The following is a 5,608-nucleotide window of genomic DNA, read 5'->3' as shown; positions in this document are numbered from 1 at the left end:
TTCTTAACTTAATGATTACATGTAATAAAACTTTCTTCAAGGTTTCAATGTGACCAATTCAAAATGTATATAGACACTGACCTGATAGAGACTGTGGGTGTAGGACTTGCCTACAGGCTTTTTGTCTGGCCCCCGTCTATACCTCCCATATGGACACCTCATTACTTCCCTGGATGGCTGAGATCAGCAAGGACTGCTCCTGGGGGTGCATGATAAACCTCCTTACTCGGGCACCTGTCCATAGCAGTATAATTATCAATATAAAAACTTACCAATAATGAAGGGCACCTGTCCATAGCAATATAATTATCAATATAAAAACTTACCAATAATGAAGGGCACCTGTCCATAGCAATATAATTATCAATATAAAACTTACCAATAATGAAGGGCAGTTTTTTATTATGAAAAACACATTGATTCCTACCTATAGGATGGACTATGGAGTTAATGGGAAGCTGGAATCTAACGTCCCAACAGACACGTGTACCACTGCTGGTCTCCACAGCCAACCAACACTGGGAGTGGTGTACAGCAAAGGATGTGATCAACCCTATAACAGTCAACCAACACTGGGAGTGGTGTACAGCAATGGAGGTGATCAACCCTATACACCCATTCTCAATATAAGGGCTCAAATAAAGTCGCCTCATTTTCATTTAAAAGAAATACCACTGATGTAATTTTTAAATCAACATTATAAATATTCATATAACAATGAATAAGAATTCATATAATTATCGATCTGAAAGGGTATTTAAGGAGTTCCAAATTCAAATATAGTAGCCTATTTGAAATGTACGTTACTGTCGCCGAGGCAAATATTATTCTGAATCCCATCTGTGTAATATATAGTTTTGATTCTCAAGTAAAAATTTTCTGATAAGTTAAACCTTGTATCATATATTTTTCTTTCATAACAATAAATACATTTCCTTTGTGATATTAAATTATTTTTATTGTGCAATGTCCCTGTCGCTTAATTCTATTTCAACCCACATTACAAGCAAACACAAAGATTATACACCTGATAGTTTTGTTCTCCTTTATTTATTGATGGGCTAAATTTGAAATTTCAAAGGATCAATTACTCCTACTTAGATAATTTAACATGAAATTGAACAATTTGAGCAACTTTTATAAATATGTTTACGGAATGAAAGACATTTTCAATCGTAGAGATTAGAAAGAAATGTACGTTACCTATATTCTTCCATTAAGAATATATATTAAGTAGAAAATATGAGACGACTCTGAATAAGCAACCCCTTTTATCCTGTAAACTGGCAAAGACGTTTTGCTTAACACAATTAAAAATTATTTTTTACATGAAAAGTGATCATTTGAAATGTACGTGACTGAAATGTACGTTACCATGAAATTCGAATTAAGTGAATCTATCACGATTTTTCATGTATTCTCATACTTTCTGACACTCGAATGTGTACACAAAGGAAAGTTTCAAAGGTTGGAGGTCAGCTAAATCCCAAAATTGATGAAAAGAAACGTTTCTGCTGAGGAAAATATATTAAGGTCAATTATATGTAATATAATTTTGATACCTGGTATATATTTCTGAATACGAAACCTGTATGATGCATGTCTTATGATATGCAAGTTCAAATAGTATCAATATATTGCGTGTCTAACGTACGCTTGTGGAAGAGAATTGATTTTTATATTTGAAATGTACGTTATGCATGAATCGTACATTTTACGTATTTCTAACTTACATGTTTTTTTATTTGGTCAATGAATTGCGTTTACACGAGCGAAACAAAATAATCGTTACAATCCATTTGACAACTGGCCACATAAATCCATCTAAATGCACCCCCAATCCTCGTAAATGTTTTAGACTTACCACATGCTAGAAAATTTATTTCTAAGTGTATTAAATTCATCTTTGGCAACCTTTTTGCAGTTTGTTTACTTTTAATATGCGACTTTTCGTCAATATTAATATAATTGTTGTTGATAATTTAAAACAAGGTATGCATAGGCTTATAATTGGTAAAAACAAAACAAAACAAAACAAAAAAGAAAAAGAAACAAAAGAAATAAACCCATAACACAAGACGGTCACGTACATTTCAAATACTGAAAGGCACACGATACTCAGTTTTGTTTGAATCATTGCATTTTGGGTTATATTTTCCAGATCTGCTGAAAAGCACGTATGTTTGTGTTTTGAAAAACGATGTTGCAACATAATTAATGAAATTGTTAACAAGACTGTCCATGGATATATTCGGAATAGATTTATGTTAAGTTTCAATGGCCAAACACGAGCATTTGTTAGATCATAGCAAAATAAGTCTGACTCTTATATTTTTTTTTGTCTGTACCCTTGCACACAGGTAGAATTAACTAGGCTACAACCGGTGTCAATTTCAGCGAAACAGCACAAAAGAATGGTAATGAACTGAGGTGGAGGAGACTCCCCAATAATATGTGAAATGAACGTTACCGAAGTGACGTGACATTCATGTAGTTGATGACAAATAACCTCGTTTGTTACATTATGATTTCTTATATTACTGCCTTAAAACGCTTCATTGAAATGATTTTTATGTCAATAATTGCTTTTTTTTCAATATTTTCTTATTTCTAATTTACATATTATTACAAGCTTGAAATGTACGTTACCTACTCATATTCTGAGGCAATCGTGTCTTTAAGTGGTGATTGTGACATAAAACACAATGTGATTACATAGAGAATCTTTTTTGGAATAAACTGAAACAAAACGATGAATTTTTAGATGAATTTTAAGCTTTTTATCAAACAGAAATATATATTGAAATGTACGTTACATTTACGTAGTTTTCGAAATCGGCATGACTATATGTTAAAAAAGACAGTAACTACAAAATAGAATTTTACTACATGTACATGTTAGGTTCCAGTATCTATAGAAAATGACAAGATTCCAAACTGACCGCTCTAAAAAAAAACAGAGAGAAGAATTTAAAGCATATATTTAAAAATGTTTTTATACATCTGGATCAAAAAGTAACCTTTGTTTTTTGAAAGGAAAAATCAAACGCACGTTCGTATGCCGAGAAATATGTTGCTGACAGAGTTGGTAGGATGTGCTGGTGTTAAGATGAGATATTCCAATTGTGATTTTAATGACTACATTTTTTTGACATATTTTTTCAGACATTGAAGACAGAGTAACGTACATTTCAAGCTACATTTCTGAATAAAATCACCCTCTACTTTATCGTCTTGTCATTATTCCATGTATTATAATTTGATGAAAAAAAATCTGGAAACAAAATCTTCAGATACTTTCTCTCAAAGGTAATTGGTAGAAAAATTGTTATCTTGAACTTCATTTTTTAAAAAATCAGAGAGGCGTTTGTGCCCTTATATTGAGAATGGGTGTATAACAGTCAACCATTAAACTGAATGCAGACAATCGGCTGTATGTTAAAATCTGGTATGATGGTTAAGTTGAATACCAACAAAAATGTAATATTAAGGGTATAGATGTGAAATATTAACATTTCAGATATGATCTTATGTTTAAAATCTTTTCTAATTTTAAGGATGATTACACAGATAATTTTTCTCAAATCAAAAGTAATGCGTCCTTTATAATTGACTACCGTGTGTATGACTTGATTGCTTTGCCTGTTACCTGATTTGGGATCATTTCTGAGCTTCCAGACTTCCTTATTAGAGTAAAGATCATGTCCCACTAAGACCCCATTGACTGCAGCATACGATAAAACAGACTGGGCACCTGTAAAAGGACAGAACCCTTGAAGAACTCATACACCAAGATATCCTAACACTTAAAATCTGAACAAAAACTTCAAGACAACGTTTAAAAATTTTCCTTTGTTCATCATAATTCTTTTCCCACTTTACACAATATATAAAATTGCCTATTTCATAATACATGTGCATATCTAAATAATCATGCTATGTCAAGATACATATAATTGTGCAGTGCTGTACCTGTATCAAAGTATGGGAGATCTACTATGTTTCCATAGTCTGACTTGTCCACATTAATAGCTTTGTTTCAAGTGGTCTTTCCTGCCTCTATCCTGTTAAAAAAAGCAAATCAATAAAAGAAACAATTAATTTATTTCTAACTTCAATATATAAAACACACTACTGACTTGTAAATGTTGATGGCCCCCATGTCAGTGAATGTGGCCAGGAGAGAGCAGAGCCAGGAGCTTCACAGAAAACTAAACCTTTCACTTTCTCTCCTTGTCAAACAAAGCAATAATCAGCACTTATATGTATCTATATTCAAGTATAAGTCAGATACTTTTAAAAAATCACATATTTTTCTTTCATCTTAAATTTTTTTTGACGATTTAAAGAAAATTGGATATTCATTAAAAAAATAAATCAAAGACATAATACAGTGTATATCAAAGTAATTTGTTATTTTACCAGGTACAGAAGTATTCTTGAGGGTCTGTTTAGAGCAGTTAGCAACACTGTTTCCCTCCAGTTTTTCAGACTCCCATAATTTGACTGTACCATCATTGGAGGCCACGGGGCAAAGAATGCATGGTCTTGAGAAACTTGAATCCTGCTAGTAGATAACACATTCTTTAATTATGTACATGTACTAGTATATAATAACAACTTATTTGGCTAAGGCAGTTAAATTTCAATAAAGTCATTGCTAAATAGTATTACATAGAGAAGATGAATGTTAGTGCTTAGAAGAGTTATTCCCCTTGATGGTAAACTTTTCTTTTTATACAGGTCATTAATTAGTACTTTCTGTGCCCCTCTCTCTACCTGTTGACTGTCGCCCTGTGTTCCTGGAGGTGGGTCACCAGTAGCCCCTTGGGTTTCCAGTTACTGGGTGGGGGCCTCCTCTCCCAGGCTGTCTCCAGTAATTGAGTCTTTAGACTCGGCCGAGTACAACTCTTTCTTCCTGTGTACAATGTTCCTCAGGACTATCTTACAGGGATATTTTGCTGTAATTCAAAACATTGTATTTTTTTAGGATTAAATGCTTCGAATAGCAGTAGTATTTTAGCACTAAAACATACAATGTAATACATCTACATGTATATCACATGTTTATCAGCACAGTAAATTAAAATTTTCAAGCAAATGACTGATACTTATACATGGAGATTTTTACTTGTGAGATTTTTGTCTGTGCCTTTCTCTGTCCGAGATCTTACTGACCCCTCAGATGTCACCTGACTCTGTGACTGACCTCTCAGATGACCCCTGACTCTGTGACATCATTACAAAGCTTCCCGATGATGAAGATGATGCCTGACTTAGGGTCTGTAAAGTGTTTAGCTTAATTCCTCTCCAGACTCTCGGCAGTTTTCTGTAGGGTGCGGGCTTTTGGAGACAAGCTATTGAGGAGGAATCTGATTCATAGGAGCCAAACATATTCTTCCACTCAGAGTTCTGAAATATCCATACAATATCATAAAATAATATTAAGTTACCATTAACAGAACCCTTTATAATATTATTTTTGGGGTCAATTAAAATGTAGGCATTTTTTGTTTTTAAATAACTTTATCTATAACAAAGAATGAAGAGTAACACTATACAGCTACTCACCATGTTTACAGATGGGTCCTTTGAATTTGTCTTTTTA

General features: G+C 33.1%; 1 long non-coding RNA gene across 1 annotated transcript; it reads right to left on the bottom strand.

Moving 5' to 3' along the window:
• Positions 1–3,648: 3,648 nt before the first annotated feature.
• Positions 3,649–4,869, bottom strand: LOC134255354 (uncharacterized). The gene is made up of 5 exons (XR_009989527.1): positions 4,780–4,869; positions 4,423–4,567; positions 4,140–4,232; positions 3,973–4,064; positions 3,649–3,754 (listed from the first exon to the last, which is right to left on the bottom strand). It is a non-coding gene; the product is annotated as an uncharacterized LOC134255354 (long non-coding RNA).
• Positions 4,870–5,608: the final 739 nt, after the last annotated feature.

The sequence above is a fragment of the Saccostrea cucullata genome, unplaced genomic scaffold (assembly GCF_032062105.1).
Source record: "Saccostrea cucullata isolate Sc308-1 unplaced genomic scaffold, CSIRO_AGI_Scuc_v1 ctg16910, whole genome shotgun sequence".
NCBI classification, from domain to species: Eukaryota; Metazoa; Mollusca; class Bivalvia; order Ostreida; family Ostreidae; genus Saccostrea; species Saccostrea cuccullata.
Note: the sequence above shows the minus strand (reverse complement) of the source record. Positions and strands in the feature narration are given on the sequence as shown.